Here is a 21387-nt window from a genome sequence, read left to right on the forward strand (position 1 = left end):
CCTCCCGGCAAGGTGGCTTGTTAGGGCCTTGTTTTCGGTCTTCGCTTGTTCTGTCCTAAAGGTTTATGTTGGCCGGCAAGGTCTTTCTGGTCCAGAGGCCGTGACTGCATGTGTATGTGTGTGGGTACTAAAGCCCCCATAGTTTACTACACCGACACAATGCTTAGGGTGGTAATTTTAATCCTAGGCCGTTTCATGGAAGTTCCTCTAATAATTATGGAAAATCCTATGGAAATTCATATAATAATAATAATAATAATAATAGGATGCCCTCTGATCTTGAGAATAATATTAAAGAATTTATTAATGCTCAAAAAGTTCTCAAGGAGCATTGATAAATTACACATGATGTAGAAATCACAAGATTAAGTTTATCCACCCAAGGTTGATGTTAATGAATCAATTAAAGCTTTGTATGTCTCCATGGATGAAAGTAATAAAAGAACGGCCATGCTAAGAGCTTTGTATGTCTCCATGGATGAAAGAGAATTTTCACAAAAGGCGTTTCCGCCAGATTTCCTTCATAGTAATGATGAAGATGTTAAAATGATTGGAGTTTCTTTTATTGATTCTTAGTTTATTAATATTAAACTAGATCATAAGGGGACTTAATAAGAGTCATCTTTAGCTAAAATACATCCCCATAATTCGAAGGGTGAAAATGTTGTTGAAAATTTTGATAAAAGTGGGTTTGGAGAGGTAAAACTTTAACTAGTGATGTGCCCACTCTCTTGGATTAAAAAGACTTTAATTGTCATATTTGTCGTTTGATTGAATATATTTCTTTGTCACAATCCATGTTAACTTCACGCAATGCATACGAACAAAATAAGGCTTTTAATAAGCATATCATATAAGCTATGATGAAAGCCTTAGAAGAAAAGTTAGAATTATTGATTTCAATTCCTAGACAATTATATGACGAATGGGAACCCACCATTAAAGTCAAGATCAAAAATTATGAGTGCAATCCTTTATGTGATTTGGGTGCTAGTGTTTCCATAATTCTGAAATCTCTGTGTGATGTCTTAGGTTTTACCAATTTGGAAGAGTGGTCTCTTAATTTGCACTTAGCGAATTCTACTATTAAAAAGCCTTGGGAAGAATGAATGATGTTCTTATTCTTTCAAATAGGAATTACTTTCCCATATATTTTATTGTGCTTGATATTAATTGCAATATTTCCTGTCCCGTAATAATTGGTAGACCATTTTTACGAACTATAGGTGTCGTGATAGATATGAAAGAAGGTAATATTAAATTTCAGTTTCTGTTGAGAAAGGGTATGGAACACTTCCCTAGAACTTAAATTAAGACACCATATGAGTCAATTATGGGGGCAACCTATGGAGAAAAAACTAAATAAGCCAATACTTGAATCTATGCATTATGCCTAGCTAGGGGCATAAAACAATAGCGCTTGTTCAGATGCAACCGCGCAGTTTTCTTTCAAATTTTTGTTTTCCTTTCTGTTTTTAAATAAATATGCAATTATGATAATATTATGATTATGTTTTCAACTTTCCGTGTTTTAATTAGTGTTTGTGCCGAGTAAAGCCTTTAGGATTGTGTTGGATGATAGTTGATTTGATCCTCTTGAAAAACAGAAACTTTTCTGCCCAATTCGGGAATTTTGATAATTCACAGGAATGTGCTTTTGTTATTAATTTTTTACACATTATTGATATACAAATTTCCCACATTTCCATAATATTTCAAAATTTTAAAGTTACACAATTATGGTCAAAGTTCAGATTACTACAAATTGTTTTGTTTTTGACAGATCTGTTTTCGTTGCATTCTGTGCTTATTGTGATGAATGTATGGATTGTATCGAGGGTATAAGACATGGTAAAGTTGGAGTACAGTAGCTATAATGCAATAATAAAATATGAATTGTTTTGAAACATTTCTTAGAGTGGTGATATTTTTTATTATACGAGCGAATCTCACAAAGGTTTTGTTAAGTTTTTGTGTGATTAAAGTTTTCAAGTTTTCGGTGAGATCATGATGGATGAAGGAATAAGGAGATGCAAGATCCTAAGCATGGGTATATCATGAGTTTTACTTCGAGCGTCTTGTATTATACGATTCTTTTCTTGGTTTTATTTTTAGTTTGTCATAGTCATCCTTTGTGAACACACTTTTTTCAGAGAGCCACCCACATATCATGATTTGCTAGAATACTCTATGTGCTTCACTTAAATATTTTGATCTAGGCAGTTGCTCTAGTACTTCACTTATATCTTTTTGAGCATGGTGGTGGTTATATTTTAAATAAATATGCTCTCATGCCTCACTTATATCAATTTGAGAGTTTGTAAAAAATTAAGTAAATCCACTCTCATGCTTTACTTCAATTATTTTGAGAGTTGATATGATAATTTTTGAATAAATATTTATGCTCTCATACTTCACTTAGATATTTTTGAGAGTTAAAGAATAGTAATGATAATTTGCACAAGATATGAGTTTTGTCCCAATCTGATTGATATTTAAGAGGGATATAGTGGAATCTTTCATGAAGATCATTGGATATTATAAACTTGATTCCTTGCAATATTTTTGTGATATGGAGATAGTAATATGTGAGTCATGTTGGTGAATAATTATGTTTTAGTAAGAATATTTGTGTTAGGGTTTGTTATTCCCTATGCAAGCACGAAAGTAAATAGTTATGATATGAAGTTACATCCTACTTGTGGTGCAGTTTTCAGTGTTAGTTATGTTTAATGATCATTCATAATCATTTTTGTTTCTTGGTTGGTTGCTTCTCAATCTATTTGCTAGCCTTCATTTGTGCTAAGCGGGAATAGTGCTTGTGCATCCAACACCTTAAACCTAATGTTGTGCCAAATGAGTCCACCATACCTACCTATATCCGGTATTTCCATGTTGTTCCAAGTAAATTTGAATGTGCCAACTCGAATTTTCAAAATGAATTTCCTTTTTTCTGTGCATTTACTGCTCATGAAGCGGCAGGGGGTGGCCAATATTTTCCATGCTAGGTATGTTATTCTCAAAATAAGTGTTTATTCACTTGTCAATGCACGAGAGTGTGGCAGGTAATTGGGTTTCCCATTCCCAAATGAAAATAAAACTTTATATATGTTGTTCAATAATAAATTCCTTGGAAAGTGTTGGTATGGAGGGCACTCGTGGATACGTCTAGCCATGGATTGTGTGAGAATGGTGGAAAGGGAAATTAACTTTATTTTATGCGTAGGAACCGCCTATGGTTTATCTAGCATAGAATATATTGGGAACTCTTGGTCGTTTTCATTGACGGGAAAAGCATGCCTCCCAAAACATTTTTATATTTCAATTTAAGCTATGAGCTTTGGCACCTCTACAAATCTCTGCTTCCCTCTGCGAAGGGCCTATCGATTTACTTTTATGCAATTTTTATTTTTCAATTTTGAGTCTCCATCTTCTCTTATAAAGCACCAATAAGGGAACACTATTGTCATACTTGTACATTGGATATAGCTAATATTTCATTGTGCTTCCTGAATGGATCAATGATTGAGCATTATGGGATGGCGATAGCTTTCTGTAGCGTTGTTATTTTGAAAGACATGGTTGCTTGTTGATATGCTTGAGTATTGATGTCTTTATGTCAAATTATTGACCTTTTCTTTGGATAACTTAAAGTCCACATATCCATGCTACAAAACAAAAGAATGTGTGATGAACATGATAGGTAGCATTCCACATCAAAAATTCTGTTTTTATCATTTACCTACTCGAGGATGAGAAGGATTTTATCTTGGGATGCTGATACGTATCCAACGTATCTATAAATTATGATTGGCCCATGTTGTTATATTATCAATCTTCATTGTTTTATATACATATACTAGCAACTTTATATCATTTTTTCGGACAAACATATTAACTTGGTACCGTGTGCGAGTTGTTCTTTTTTGCTTGTTTTTTACTTTGCACAATATCAATACCAAACGAAGTCCAAATGCTAAGAAACGTTTTGCCGATTTTTTTCCTAGCAAGAAGAGACCATGGAAGATTCTCGAGGCCATGAGAGGAGGACCCATGGGAACCGCCTTCACCTACCTCCGACTCTATAAATAATCTAAAATCCCAGAAACACTAGAGGAGTCGGCGAAATACTTTTTCCTCCACCGCAAGTTCTAGAACCGCGAGATCCAATCTAGAGGCCTTTTCCAGCACTCTCCCGAAGGGGGAAACGATCATGGAGGGGTTCTTCATCATCATTGCTGCCCTCCGATGATGCGTGAGTAGTTTACCACAGACCTACGAGTTCATAGTTAGTAGCTAGTGTTGGCGAACGTTGCATGGGAAAAAAAAATTCCTACGCACACGATGACCTATCATGGTGATGTTCATCTACGAGAGGGATATCAGATCCACATACCCTTGTAGATCGCTCAGCGGGAAGCGTTAAGAAACGCGGTTGATGTAGTGGTACAGCTTCGTGAATCAAATTACCGTCGTCCCACGATCCGTCCCGATCTAGCACCGAACGGACGGCACCTCCGTGTTCAGCACACGTACAGATCGATGACGATCTCCGCCTTCTTTATACAGCAAGAGGGACGGGGAAGTAGACGAGTTCTCCAGCAGCGTGACGGCGCGCCGGTGATGGTGATGATCTATTCCTGCAGGGCTCCGCCCAAGCTCCACAGAAAACTGATCTAGAGGAAGAACTACGAGGTATAGGTTTGAGTTGCACGTGGCAATGTTGTGTTTCGAAAACCCTAAAACCTCTAGTATATATAGGAGGAAGGGAGGGATAGCCTTGGGGCTCAAGGGAGCCCCTAGGGCGCCGGCCGAAATGGAGAGGAGGACTCCAACTCCAATTCGGTTTGGGGAAGGAGGAGTCCTCCTCTTCCTTCCCACCTCCCTCTTTTTTTGTTTTGGTTTTGCTTTCCTAGCGCCATAGCCCACTTAGGCTGGTGCACCACCCTTGGACTATTGGGCTCACTCCTGGGTGGGTGGGCCCCTCCCGGTGAAGACCCGGAACCCTTTCATCACTCCTGGTACACTGTTGGTAATGCCCGAAATCGTTCCGGAGACCAAATGAAACCATGCTATATATCAATCTTTGTTTTTGTACCATTCCAGAAACTCTCATGACGTCTGTGATCTCATCCGGGACTCCGAACAACCTTCGGTCACCAATACCTATAACTCAATTATACTGAAACGTCACCGAACCTTAAGTGTGCAGACCTTGCGGGTTCAAGACCTATGCAGACATACCCTGAGACACTCCCCGATCAATATCCAGTAGTGGGACCCGGATGTCCATATTTGGTCATGCATATTCTACGAAGATCTTATCGGTTGAACCTCTGTGCCAAGGATTCATATAATCCTGTATAACATTCCCTTTGTCCTTCGGTATGTTACTTGCCCGAGATTTGATCATCGGTATCTCTATACCTATTTCAATCTCGTTACCGGCAAGTCTCTTTACTCATTCCGTAATACAAGATCCCGTGACTAACACTTGAGTCACATTTCTTGCAAGGCTTATATGTGATGTTGTATTACCGAGTGGGCCCGGAGATACCACTGTGTCACACGGAGTGACAAATCCCAGTCTTGATCCATGCTAACTCAACGGACACCTTCAGAGATACCTGCAGAGCACCTTTATAGTCACCCAGTAACGTTGCGATGTTTGATACACACAAGGTATTCCTCCGGTGTCAGTGAGTTACATGATCTCATGGTCATAGGAATGAATACTTGACACGCAGAAAACAATAGCAACAAAATGACACGATCACATGCTATGTCTATAATTTGGGTCTTGTCCATCACATCATTCTCCCAATGATATGATCCTGTTATCAAGTAAAAACACTTGCCTATGGCCACGAAATCTTGACCATCTTTGATCAACGAACTAGTCAACTAGAGGCTCACTAGGGATAGTTTGTTGTCTATGTATCCTCACATGTATTTCAGTTTCCAATCAATACAATTCTAGCATGGATAAAAAACGATTATTATGAACAAGGAAATATAGTAATAACTAATTCATTATTGCCTCTAGGGCATATTTCCAACAGTCTCCCACTTGCACTAGAGTCAATAATCTAGTTCACATCACTATGTGATTTTAACGAATCTAACACCCATATAGTTCTGGGGTTTGATCACGTATTGCTTGTGAGAGAGGTTTTAGTCAACGATTCTAAACCTTTCAGATCTGTGTGTGCTTTGCAAATCTCTATGTTATCCTGGAGATGGTGCTACTACGTGCTATTTGGAAATATTCCAAATGACTGCTCTACTATACGAATCCGGTTTACTACTCAGAGTTATTGGATTAGTGTCAAAGCTTGCATTGACATAACCCTTTACGACGAACTCTTTAATCACCTCCATAATCGAGAAAAATTCCTTAGTCCATTAGTTACTAAGGATAACTTTGATTGTTGTTGAGTGATTCAATCCTGGATCACTCTTTGTACCCCTTGATAGACTCATGGCAAGGCACACATCAGGTGCGGTACATAGCATGGAATACTTTAGAGTCTACGGTAAGGCATAGGGGACGACCTTCGTCCTTTCTCTTTCTTCTGCCATGGTTCTTACTCAAATTCACACCTAACAACACAGCCAAGAACTCCTTCTTTGCTAATCTATTTTGAACTCCTTCAAAATCCGTTCAAGACATGCATTTCATTGAAAGTTCCATTTAGCATTTTGATCTATCTCTATAGATCTTGATGCTCAATGTTCAAGTAGCTCTATCCAGGTCTTCCTTTGAAAAACTCCTTTCAAACAACCCTTTATGCTTTCCAGAAATTCTATATTATTTCCGATCAACAATATGTCAACCACATAAACTTATCAGAAATTCTATAGTGCTCCCACTGAGTTCTTTGGAAATACAAGTTTCTCATAAACCTTGTATAAACCCAAGAGCTTTGATCATCTCATCAAAGCGTATATTCCAGCTCCGAGATGCTTGCACCAGTCCATAGAAGGATCGTTGGAGCTTGCACACTTGTTAGCATCCTTAGGATCGACAAAACCTTCTGGTTGTATCACATACAACCTTTCCTCGAGGAAACCGTCAAGGAAACAATGTTTTGACATCCTATGTGCAATATTTCATAAATAATCCAGCAACTGCTAACATAATTCCAATAGACTTTTAGCATCGCTATGAGTGAGAAAGTCTCATCATAGTCAACTCTTTGAACTTCTCAGAAACATCTTTGCGAAAAGCCGAGCTTTTCTTAATGGTGACTTTTCACCATCATCGTCTGTCTTCCTTTTAAAGATCCATTTGTACTTAGTAGTCTTACGACCATCAAGTAGTTCGTCCAAAGTCCCCACTTTGTTTGTGGATTCTCTCTCGGATTTTATGGCCTCCAGCCATTTGTCGGAATCCAGGCCCATCATCGATTCTCCATAGCTTGTAGGTTCATTGTTGTTCAATAACATGACCTCCAAGACAGGGTTACGTTACCACTCTGTAGTAGTGCGCGACCTTGTCAACTTACGAGGTTTGATGTAACTTGATCCGAAGCTTAATGATCACCATCATCAGTTTCCACTTCAATTGGCGTAGGCGCCACAGGAACAACTTCCTGCGCCCTGCTACACACTGGTTGACGTGACGGTTCAATAACCTCATCAAGTTCCACCACCCTCCCACTCAATTCTTTTGTGAGAAACCTTTCCTCGAGAAAGGACCCATTTCTAGAAACAAACACTTTGCTTCTGGATCTGTGATAGGAGATGTACCCAACTATTTTGGATGTCCTATGAAGATGCATTTATCCGCTTTGGGTTCGAGCTTATCATGTTGAAACTTTTCCACATAAGCATCGCAGCCCCAAACTTTTAAGAAACGACAGCTTAGGTTTCCTTCAAACCATAGTTCATATTGTGTCATCTCAAGGGAAATACATGGTGCCCTATTTAAAGTGAATGCGGTTGCCTCTAATGCATAACCCATAAACGATACTGGTAATTCGATAAGAGACATCATAGTATGCACCATATCAAATAGGGCGTGGCTATGACGTTCAGACACACCATCACACTATGGTGTTCTAGGTGGCATGAATTGTGAAGCAATTTCCAGATTGTCTTAACTGCGTACCAAAACTGGTAACTCGGATATTCATCTCTACGATCATATCGTACACAGTTTATCCTCTTGTCACGACAATCTTCACTCTGAAATAGCCTTGAACTTTTCAATATTTTAGACTTATGATTCATCAAGTAAATACTCCTGTATCTACTTAAATCGTTAGTTAAGTAAGAACATAACGATATCCACTGAATGCCTCGGCACTCATTGGACTGCACACATCAAAAATGTATTACTTCCAACAAGTTACTTTGTTGTTCCATGTGGTACGATTTGCATGTCTCAAGTGATTCAAAATCAAGTGAGTCCAAACGATCCATCTGCATGGAGTTTCTTCATGCGTTTATACCAATAGGTATGGTTTGGATGTCTCAAACGTTTCAAAAATGAGTGAGTACAAAGATCCATCAGCATGGAGCTTCTTCATGCATTTTACACCAACATGACTCAAGCGGCAGTGCCACGAGTAAGTGATACTATCATTACTAGTTTATATCTTTTGGCATCAATATTATGAACATGTGTATCACTACAATCGAGATTCAATAAACCATTGAAGGTAATTATTCAAGCAAATAGAATAACCATTATTCTCTTTGAATGAATAATCGTATTGCAATAAACACGATCCAATCATGTTCATGCTCAACGCAAACACCAAATAACAATTATTTAGGTTTAACACCAATACCGATAGTAGAGGGAGCGTGCGATGTTTGATCACATCAACATTAGAATTACTTCCAACACACATCATCACCCCACCCTTGCTAGTATCCTTTTAATCCGTGGCTATAACTTGGAGTTACTAACACTTAGCAACTGGACCGGTATCTAACACCCTGGTGCTACTAGGAATACTAGTAAGGTACACATCAATATGAGGTATATCCAATATACTTTAGTCGACTTTGCCAACCTTCTCATCTACCAAGTATCAAGGGTAGTTCCGCCTCAGTGACCGTTCCCCTCATAACAGAAGCACTCAGTCTCGGGTTTGGGTTCAACCTTGGGTGTCTTCATTAGAGCAGCAACTGGTTTGCCGTTTTATAAAGTATCCCTTCTAGCCCTTGCCCTTCTTGATACTAGTGGTTTTACTAACCATCAACAATTGATGCTCGTTCTTGATTTCTACTTTTGAAGTGTCAAACATTGTGAATCACTCAAGGATCATCATATCTATCCTTGATATGTTATAGTTCATCACGAAGCTCTAGTAGCTTGGTGGCAGTGACTTTGGAGAACCATCACTATCTCATCTGGAAGATTAATTCCCACTTGATTCAAGCGACTGTTGTACTCACACAACCTGAGCACATGCTCAACGATTGAGCTTTTCTCCTTTACTTTGAAGACAAAGAATCTAGTCGGAGGTCTCATACCTCTCAACAAGGGCACGAGCATGAAATCCAAATTTCATCTCTTAGAACATCTCATAAGTTCTGTGACGTTCAAAAACCGTCTTCGGCGCCTTACTTCTAAGCCGTTAAGTATTACGCACTGAACTATCACGTAGTCATCAAAACGTGTATGTCAGATGTTCACAACATCCATAGATGACGCTCGAGGTGCAGCACACCAAGCAGTGCAGTAAGGACATAAGCCTTCTGCGCAGCAATGAGGAAAATCCTTAGTTCATGGACTTAGTCCGCAAAATTTCTACTATCATCTTTCAACTAAATTTTCTCTAGGAACATATAAACACAGTAGAGCTACAGCGCAAGCTACAACGTAATTTGCAAAGAGCTTTTGACTATGTTCACGATAATTAGTTCAATTAATCATATTACTTAAGAACTCCCACTCAAACAGACATCCCTCAAGTCATTCGAGTGGCGCATGATCCAGATCCACTAACTCAAATCTGATCATCACGTGAGTTAAGTGTAGTTTCAGTGGTAAACATCTCTATGCTAATCATATCAACTATACGATTCATGCTCGACCTTTCGGTCTCTTGTGTTCTGAGGCCATGTCTGCACATGCTAGGCTCATCAAGTTTAGCCCGAGTGTTCCGCGTATGCAACTCTTTTGCACCCGTTGTATGTGAATGTTGAGTCTATCACACCCGATCATCACATGGTGTCTCGAAATGACGAACTGTTGCAACTATGCGCAGTCGGGGAGAACACAATTTTATCTTGAAATTTTAGTGAGGGATCACCTTATAATGCTACCGTCGTTCTAAGCAAGATAAGTTGCATAAAAGGATTAACATCACATGCAATTCATAAGGGACATGATATGGCCATGATCTTCTGCTTCTTGATCTCCATCACCAAAGCACCAGCACGATCTTCATCATCACCAGCGCCACACCATGATCTCCATCATCGTGCCGCCATCGAGCTTGTCGTGCTATATATGCTATTACTACTAAAGCTACAACCTAGCAATATAGTAAACGCATCTGCAAACACAAATGTTAGTTTAAAGACAACCCTATGGCTCCTGTCGATTGCCATAGCATCGACGTGCAAGTCGATATTAACTATTACAACATGATCATCTCATACATCCAATATATCACATCATGTTTTTGGCCATATCACATCACAAGCATACCCTGCAAAAACAAGTTAGACGTCCTCTAATTTGTTGTTGCATGTTTTACGTGGCTGCTATGGGTATCTAGTATGATCGCATCTTACTTACGCACAACCACAATGGAGATGTGCAAATTGCTATTTAACCTCTCTCCAAGGACCGCCTCGGTCAAATCCAATTCAACTAAAGTTGAAGAAACAGGCACCCGCCAGTCATCTTTATCCAACAAGTTGCACGATAGTCGATGAAACCGGTGTCTCGTAAGCGTACGAGTAATGTTGGTCTGGGCCGCTTTGATCCAACAATACCGTCGAATCCAGAAAAGACTAAGGAGGGCAGCAAATCGAACATCAACACCCACAAAAAAAATTGTGTTCTACTCGAGATTACATCTACGCATGAACCTAGGTCATGATGCCACTGTTGTGGAACATTGCATGGGAAACAAAAAAATTCCTACACACACGAAGACCTATCATCGTGATGATCATCTACGAGAGGGAGAACAGACCCACATACCCTTGAAGATCGCTCAGCGGGAAGCGTTAAGAAACGCGGTTGATGTAGTGGTACAGCTTCGTGATTCAAGTCACAGTCGTCCCACGATCCGTCCCGATCTAGCACCGAACGGACGACACCTCCGCGTTCAGCACACGTACAGCTCGATGACGATCTCCGCCTTCTTGATACAGCAAGAGAGACGGGGAAGTATATGAGTTCTCCGGTAGCGTGACGGCGCGCCGGTGATGGTGACGATCTATTCCTGCAGGGGTCCACCCGAGCTCCGCAGAAAACTGGTCTAGAGGAAGAACTACGAGGTATAGGTTTGAGTTGCATGTGGCAAAGTTTGTCTCAAAAACCCTAAAACCTCTAGTATATATAGGAGGAAGGGAGGGGCTAGCCTTGGGGCTCAAGGGAGCCCCTAGGGCATCGGCAGAAGTGGAGAGGAGGACTCCAACTCCAAATCGGTTTGGGGAAGGAGGAGTCCTCTTCCTTCCCACCTCCCTCTTTTTTTCTTTTCTTTTGGTTTTTATTTCCTAGTGCCATAGCCCACTTGGGCTGGCCTCACCAGCCCACTAAGGGCTGGTGCACCACCCTTGGACTACTGGGCTCACTCCCGGGTGGGTGGCCCCTCCCGGGAAAGACCCGGAACCCATTCGTCACTCCCGGTACACTGCGGGTAATGCCCGAAATATTTCCGTAGACCAAATGAAACCATCCTATATATCAATCTTCACTTACGGACCATTTTGGAAACCCTCGTGACGTCCGTTATCTCATCCGGGACTCCGAACAACCTTCGGTCACCAACACCTATAACTCAACTATACCGAAACGTCACCGAACCTTAAGTGTGCAGACCCTGCGGGTTCGAGAACTATGCAGACATGACCTGAGATACTCCCCGGTCAATATCCAATAGCGGGACCTAGATGTCCATATTGGATCCTACATATTCTACGAATATCTTATCGGCTGAACCTCTATGCCAAGGATTCACATAATCCCGTATAACATTCCCTTTGTCCTTCGTTATGTTACTTGCCCGATATTTTATCGTTGGTATCTCGATACCCATTTCAATCTCATTTTTGGCAAGTCTATTTACTCATTCCGTAATACAAGATCCCGTGACTAACACTTGAGTCACATTGCTTGCAGGGCTTATATGTTATGTTGTATTACCGAGTGGGCCCCGAGATACCTCTCCATCACACGGAGTGACAAATCCCAGTCTTGATCCATGCTAACTCAACGGACACCTTCGGAGATACCTGTAGAGCACCTTTATAGTCGCCCAATAACGTTGCGACGTTTGATACACACAAGGTATTCCTCCGGTGTTAGTGAGTTACATGATCTGATGGTCATTGGAATGAATTCTTGGCATGCAGAAAACAATAGCAACAAAATGAAATGATCACATGCTACGTTTATAATTTCGGTCTTGTCCATCACATCATTCTCCCAATGATGTGATCCCGTTGGCAAGTAATAACACTTGCCTATGGCCAGGAAACCTTGACCATCTTTGATCACCGAACTAGTCAACTAGAGGCTCACTAGGGACAGTGTGTTGTCTATGTATCCACACATGTATTTGAGTTTCCAATCAATACAATTCTAGCATGGATAATAAACGATTATTATGAACAAGGAAATATAATAATAACTAATTTATTATTGCCTCTAGGGCATATTTCCAACAGCTATATGGCTTCTTCTCTCTTTTTGATCTTCATTACAATGTTATCCTCAATGTTCTTGGAGATCTGTTTGATGTAACTCTTTTGCGGTGTGTTTGTTGGGATCCGATGAATTGTGAGTTTGTGATTTGATCTATCCATGAATATTATTTGAGTCTTATTTGAACTCTTTTATGCATGATTGTTATAGCCTCGTATTTCTTCTCCGGTTTATTGGTTTGGTTTGGCTAACTAAATTGATTTATCTTGCCATGGGAAGAGGTGTTTTGTGATGGGTTTGATCTTGCGGTGCTCAATCTCAGTGACAGAAAGAGACATGACACGCATGTATCATTGCTATTAAGGATAACAGGATGGTGTTTATTCATACGTGAGTTTATCTTGTCTACATCATGTCATCGTTCTTAATGCATTACTCCATTTTCCATGAACTTAATACACTAGATGCATGCTGAATAGCGGTTGATATGTGGAGTAATAGTAGTAGATGTAGGAAGGAGTCGGTCTACTAATCTTGGACGTGATGCCCATATACATGATCATTACCTTGGATACCATCATGATTATTCTCTTTTTTATTAATTGCCCAATAGTAATTTGTTATCCCACAGTATGCTATTTTCTCGAGAGAAGCCTCTAGTGAAAACTATGGCCCCGGGCCTATTTTCTATCATATATTAAAACCAAAAATACCTTGATGTAATTTTGTTTTATCTATCTTATTTATATATATATATATATATGTATCAAATGCTATGCAATTTAATATATCTCAATACCGTTGAGTGATTTACAACCCCTCTATGCGTTGGGTCGCAAGTATTTGTTCTTTGTGTGCAGGTGTTGTTTACATAGTGTTGTCTGGTTCTCCTATTGGATTGGTAACCTTGGTTTCATAGTTGAGGGAAATACTTATCTCTACTATACCGCATCATCCCCTCCTCTTCGGGGAAATCCCAATGCACCACACAAGTAGCAGTAATATACCGTGACTCGTGGATGACACGGAAGTTCACCGAGTCTTGTGGGTAAAGTGTGCAACCACTTCAGAGTGTAAAACCCTTCAAATAGCCATCCCCGCGGACAAGGACAATTGGGTGGTGTTGATTAAACAACGTCCAGATGGTTTCACAAAACTTGGTGTGTCTGTGAGAGAGATAAAATAGATACTTCAGCTAAGTGAGATGACATGATGAGATGATGAACTAGAGTTGAGGTACTCTATTCATATTGATATCTCTAACTTGTTCTAGGGAATTTGTTGGACCATGTCGCACATTTTTGCTATAGGGAATTGTTGCTAAAATTAAATAAAACAGAAAATAATAAAAGAAAGCAGAAAAAATAAAAAGAAGAAAGCTACTGGGCACTTAGGCCCAGCTGCTACAGGCTGGCCCGGCCTAGCTGGCCGGCCTTTCTCCCACCTCCTGACAGAGGCAGGAGAGGCCATGGCGCTAGAGCCGTCCATGCACGGATGCCCTCGCTGGCGAGCATCCCACGGCTCCCCGACGCGGATAAGGCCAACCCGAGCGCCTCTCCCTCATGTGCAAACCCTAGTTGCCCTCAGAATCCCCTTGCTCTTTCCCTAGCTTGCGTTCCACCTCTCTCGAATGCCATCGTCCTCCCCGACGTCTGAGACTAAGCTCATCCGCTCCGCCTGCCTCCTCTCCTTCCTCTCCGGCCATTGGATCGAGCAATGCGCCTCCACATTTCCAGATCGTCATCATCTTCGAGCTTCGGATCACCGGCGATCGTCGACGAATCTGGCGATCGTCGACGAATCCGGCGACCTCGAGCCTCCCCCACACCCGTATTTGCACATCTACAGGTCTTGGTGAGCTCGCACGTCTTTTCCCTCTCTCTCCTGTGTGTTTCCGCTACCGTAGACCCCGCTGCCAGCGCCACCCGTAACCGTCTCCGCCGCGGTGCTCGTCACCGTCGTGCTAGCCGATGTCAAGGTTGTCCGAGTGTGTGGGCGTGCTCTGCGCACCGTGCGATTCCAACGCGCTAGATCCCATCGAGTGTCGTGCCGTATTGCCTCCGTTCGCGTGATGGTCGGACTCTGGTGCCGCCGCGGTCGTCATAGCGCTCATCTTCGACCGATTTAGCTCGCTCTAGGGCCGTAGATCGACTCGGTTCGGGCTCGCCGGCGCCCTCCGGTGTCGGGGCTGACTCAGCGCCGACGTGGCGCCGCGGGCCCCACTGCTTAGCCACTGACCATGGGTCCCACTAGGCCCAGTTGACCCAGTCAACTAATAGTTGGGCTGGGTCCAGTCAATGACAGGTGGGGATCGACACCCTCGTGTGTATGACAAGTGGGCCCGCCGCATCAGAAATTTGATTAGGGCTAATCTGTTTTTAATTAATCAATAACAGTCACTGAAACGTGGTGTCCTTTAGATTAGGTTAAGTTAAACCCCTGTGTTATAATAATGAGAGTATGATAGGTGGGTCCCCTCCTAATTAATCATATTTTAGAACTAATAAAACCCTCGTTAAATCAGTGTCTATGACACGTGGGGCCCACTAATCAGTTTGACCTTGTGAGACGTCATGTTGACACCAGATGTCACCACTACGTCATGCTGATGTCACTCTACACTGTTCTCGATAATGTTGATTTTAATAAATAGAATACCAGAAATGTTTAAATAGAAAATCATATCTTTTAAACTGTAGCTCAGATCAAAAAATTGTATATATGAATGTTGCTCAGAACGACGAGACGAACCCGGATACACTATCCGTTCGTCTGTCACGCGTCCCTAGCATAGCGAACATGGAAATTTTCCATCATTTTCGCCTAGCCGGTAGTAGCCAGAGACCCGGGAAATATCATCTGATATTTTTCCCGATCCGTATATGACTCATAGCACTGCATAAGCTCATGCCTAACCCTGCTTTGACATGTCATGCTTAGTGTTTGCATTAGTGTTACATTTATTGTTTCTTCCCCCCTGTTCTTACCGGTAGACCATGCGACTGATGCTACTGCCGGGTACGACTACCCACCTCACGACCAGCCCTTTGCCGCAGAGCAACAAGGCAAGCAAACCCTCTTGATCATCCCTATATCACCTATTCTTTCTCCCTCATGCTTGCATTAGAATTTTGCTACTGTTGTAGTTAGTTCCTATATCTAATGCATAGCCTAATTTTGATGAACTACTACTTTATGTACTGCACCTTAAAACTGTTTAGTATAGGTGGAGCAGTCATCCCCTCTAACCCCTTAGTCCAGTTGCCCCGCTTTATTGTCGACTCTCGATCCCTGATCGATGAGCCAAGACTCGACACAGTACTTACACCCCCTTAGTTGTACGACGCTACAGAGCTACTATCGGGTACCGAGGGTGACACCTCGCGAAGTACTCATGATGATATCTCTATAGTGCAGCTAGTGGGTCATGGTTATAGAGGGTGATTCCTCCTTCACCACTACCGACGACAACTCTGTCGTGCAACCCCTCAAGTCTGAGACCCTCGAGGGTGAATCCTCTAAGTCCACCTTGCGGTTACATCGTTCGGAATCCAACAAGGGTGATACCTCAGATCCCCCTGATGTTACAACCACACAGTTACTTGACCATGTTACTGGGAACATTAATGAATAATGTTTGGCGGGTGGATTCCTGTGTGGTTGTGTCATTTAGTTAATTAAAATGTTAATGCATTTGGGTATATGATCTGGGTTGGTCGGAAGGCCTTATTACGCACTAATTGTCTACATGGAAAGAATTATAGGTACTCGACTGTGACAACCCTAGTTTAGCATTTCTTGCCATTGCATATTATGCATTTTTAAATTCAAATGAATTAGAAATGGGGAAGTGATCAAGCCTCAGGAACCAAATTTTGTGAAATAGGCAATATAAAACAAATGCTTCAAAATGAACCAGGAAAATGTTCCAAATATTTGTGAAAATATTGGCATGTTATAAAAAATGCCAACCAATATTTTTGGATCAGAGAAACATTTAATTTGGACTTTTCATTAATCAAACAATTATTATAAATGGAATTACATTTACTACATATAAAATATGGTTCCATAAATTCTGAAATCTATTAAGTGGCATTGGACAATTATGTTTATGTCACATAAAAATATCATCAGGATTTTATAAATGATTTGATTTTATTTTTAAATCAAAACAAATGCCACAAAAAAAGAAAAAAAAGAGGGAGGTTTTACCTAGCGCTCACCTGGCCTAGCCGACCTGGCGCATGTCGCCTTCTTCAACCTCGTTCCACTAGGCACAAGGGCATGGCGCACGCACGCTCACCGCGGCCACCTCCTGCTTCCACCTCCTGCTCGCCTCCCCAAGCCTATCCCCTCGTCTGGAGACGCCCCGCCACCTCCTCTCCTCTTCCCCTCCTTCTAAGGACCCTCTCACCCCCCCCTCCTCGAGTTGGCCTTCAACCTCGGATCTGAGAGCCGCTGGCATCAATTCGTCGCCTCCGACGCCTCCCGGACCGAGATGAGCCCCTCTTCCGGTCCACCGTGAGCCTCTACGTCGGTTCTCCCTGCCCCCTCTTCCTTTTCTATGTTGTATCCGTCATCCCCGCGAGCTCCGAGCACCACCGTCCACCATGGACGACGGGCTCCTTGCTCTGGTGCACTACGGCTCAACCTAGCTGCACCGGTGGACTCCTGCTCGTGCGTAGATGCTTCCTGGACCCCTAGCGTGATTGCTAGCATCCCCCAACGCCGAGCCCAACTGTGGCCGAACTCCGATGACCGCTTCGCTTGTCACCGCCATTGCCACAGTCCTCCCCAGCACCTGCAGCCACCGCCATTGGACGCGTCGCACTACGCCCAATGATCTCTCCGCGCGACGTTTGGTCGCCGGAGGATAAAATCCGGCGAGCTCCGCCATGCCTGGTAGCGCCGGTGGCTCAACGCCGTTGAGGCCGACCCCTTTTGACCATGGGTTGACCCCCTTGGGTCACCTACAGGTGGGACCTAGCCCATGGTCAATTTTAATTGATCATAAAAATAAATTAACTAGGATAATTAACCTAATGACCCACTGACAGTGGGCCCAGCTCCTAATTAGGAATAAAAGATTAAAGTTAAACTCTTTTTAGCACTTGTGTCACTTACTAGTGGGACCTACTAGTCAGTTTTGGCCTAATCTGGTCGTGTCGACCTGATGACGCAAGCTGATGTAATAAATGATTGTTTAATATAAAAATAAGTCCAAAAACTGTTGAAAACTTTGAAAAATCATAGAAAGTAAAATGTAACTCCAATGAAAATAATTTATATATGAAAAATGATCCGAAAAATGCAAGGAATCTGTTTATGCCATATTCGTGCATGTTTGAACAAGTTAACATAACCAAGTAAGAAAAATGATGATTAGGGTAAAATTAATAAATAGTTTGGAGTTGGAATTTGAGGCCTATTTAAATTCCACTTCAATTAATATGACCAAACACTGAGCTAGGTAACTTAGTACCTTAACATGCCATATCATACATCATGTTTGGTGCATTGCATTGAATGTGTTCTTTTCTGTTTGCCGGTGCTCTTTCCCCCTTGGGAGACGATGGTTTCAACGATGTGATCGTTGACATTGATGAAGACTCGTTGCTATCTTCAGAACTGTCAGGCAAGAAAAACAACCTTGAACATTCCGATAAAATCCTGCTCTCTCGCTCCTGATCTCTTTTACTGCATTAGGACAATAGCGATTCAACTGTTATTTATCCTCGGTAGTTGAACCCATTCCTCTGCATGACTTGATTTTTCCACAGTAAATAGTTGAAACCACTTAGAATGAGTAGCAACTTCTTGAGCCTTGATGTGCTACGCATCCATGATTGCTTACTGTGCCTGCTATGCTTAGGGTTGCGTCGGGTCTGATCCATCTGGACGATGAATCAGAATGTTTGTGTTCATGTACTATAGTGTGAGAGTAAAGGTGTGAATCCGATTTGGTAAAGGTAGCGATGAGAGGCCATGTAGGAGTACATGGTGGGTTGTCTCATTGGGACCGTCCTTAAGAACTGAGTTTTATGTATGTTATCCAAGACAAGATACTACCAGGCATTGTAATGCTTAAGTGCCCCTCTTGGCTTATTAATCGCCTAGATCTCTATCCAGGAGTTGCAACTAGTTTCTGGTGTTTGTACAAAAAGTGTTGGCGGACGTGTTTAGCTCTACCCGATGGGGTAGGGTTTAGTGTGGTAGATACAAAGTGGCACGGTGTACCAAGTGGCACCCAGATGGTGGGCTTATGGAACCGTGCGCACATCGTTTGAGGCCGTTGAGGAAACTTCGGTCGGACTTCCTTGCGGGTTCAGTCTCAAATAGGCGATAAACCTAGACTAGGGACTTGTGTGGTTAACAGTCGTGGCCGACACCCACGCCAGTTCTTCCGCTTGAAGGTTGCCGAGATGCATGACGTGCATATGGTGATAAGTGGTGAGAGCGTGTGTGAAGAAGTATACCCCCGCAAGGTGAATTAATCTGTTCGAATAGCCGCGTCCTCGGATATGGACTACTTGGAAACATTACGTGGTACATAGACAACTTGGAATGGATACTCTAAAATATGCAATATAAGCGTGAATGTTATGGATGGCCTTCTCGTAGGGAGACGAGAGTGGATTCATAGTGGTGTATTGAATTGGTGAACTTGTGGACTCGTGTGCGCTACTCCACCTCAAAGAAAGAAGTTGTAGTCGTAGGACAGATTAGCCAAGTGTCAAAGTTGGCTTGATGCAAATAAACTCCACAACCCCTTCATACTGACGTAAGTCTTGCTGAGTACCTTTGTACTCACGTTTGCTTAATTTATGTAGATAGATCTAACGTAACTCTTGCTGAGTACCTTCGTACTCACGTTTGCTTAATTTATGTTTTTGCACGGGAGACCTTAGTCTCATTAAAGGTTTCTACGCGATGTGATCGATGTTGACCGGAATAGCTTCGGAATCCCAGACAGAGGTCTGGCTCCTTTGGTAGGGTTGTTATAGCTTTTCAGGCTCTTCCAGCCGCTTTTAGTAGATGTCTATACTCAGACATGCTATGCTTCTCCTTGATTCCTGTATGACTTGAGTGTTGGGTCATATGGTCCCTGTTTGTAATATCATACTATGTTGACTTTTATGAGTCTTTAATAAATGCTTGAGTCATAGAGTTACGTTGTGATGCCATGTTGTATCTACACATATCGTGCATATTGTGTGTATATTTTGAAATGCATTGTATGTGTGGGATTCGATACCTAGTTGTGTGCCTTTAGTAGTACTCTTTACGGGGAAATGCCTCTTTGTGCTTCCACCGAGCCTTGGTAGCTTTCTACTGCTCCGGACACATCGATTGACCGACATGTATCCTTCTTTCTTGTTGTGTCTGTCCCCTCAAAGAAATGTCACATAGTATAATGGAGTCCTTGTAGCTTGCTACAACTCATCTACACACGCTGTTGACCGACACCTACTTTGCTAGGTTATGTATACATGTCCCTGTACGGATGTGCCACTTGGGTCTATAACTAGTCATGTCGACCCGGGTTCTCTGTCGTTCGAATGTTGGCGACATATACACATACGTAAGCCAAAAGATGCAAACGGTCACGGTCAAGGTAAGGTGGCAGCCGTGGAGTTTACCGTGCGTGAGGCCGCAAAGTGATGTGAAGTGTTACAGGCTGGGTTCTTATGACTTAGGATCGGGGTCCCGACATCGACGTCATGTTATCAGCCGAAGCTCTTTAGACGTCAGTAATGGAGCGGCGCACGCCCGAGTGGTCCCGATATGCATCGCGCTTGTAATAAGGGGTGCTAGGACTGACATCATCTGCCCTCGCATCATGCAGGAGTGAAAAGGGTGATGGGCCCATGACCCCTGCGTGCTTAGGATTTAGACCGGCGGACTGGCCTATCTGTTGAGTCTAGGTGGGGCTGCGACGTGTCGATATTCCGAGGCCGGGAAAGACCCAGAAAAGTGTGTCCGGCCAGAGTTGTATCGAGCGTGACGGGAATATCTTGTGCACCCCTGCAGGGAAGAACTTATCTATTCAAATAGTTGTGTCCACGGTTACAGGATGACTTAGAGTTGTGCCCTGATCTTATACAACTACAACTGTTACTTAACTAGAATAGTTGCTCTGGATTGCTTCCTCGCAGGGAGTCGAGGGAGAATCTGTGGGCGTGACCTCATATTAATATTGCTGCAACAATATGACTATTAATAGTGCTACCTATTCTACTCTCGTCTATTGCTGCAAGACCCCTGAAGATGCTAGTCTTTGCTAGGACTAGGCCTTCCCTCTCTTTCTCGCATTGCTACAGTCAGTCCACATTTAACAACCCCTTCCTTTGATATTGATGCATACTTAGCATAGTTCTGATGTCAGTCTTGCGAGTACTTTGGATGAGTACTCACCGTTGCCTTGCTCCCCCTTTGTCCCCTTGATCCGTTGATGCGACTAGATGATGGAGCCCAGGAGATGGAGTATCCTGCCAACGACGACTGCTACCCCGACGGTGCCTACTACTACGTGGAGGCCACTG

Source organism: Hordeum vulgare, chromosome 3H (genome assembly GCF_904849725.1).
Source record: "Hordeum vulgare subsp. vulgare chromosome 3H, MorexV3_pseudomolecules_assembly, whole genome shotgun sequence".
NCBI classification, from domain to species: Eukaryota; Viridiplantae; Streptophyta; class Magnoliopsida; order Poales; family Poaceae; genus Hordeum; species Hordeum vulgare.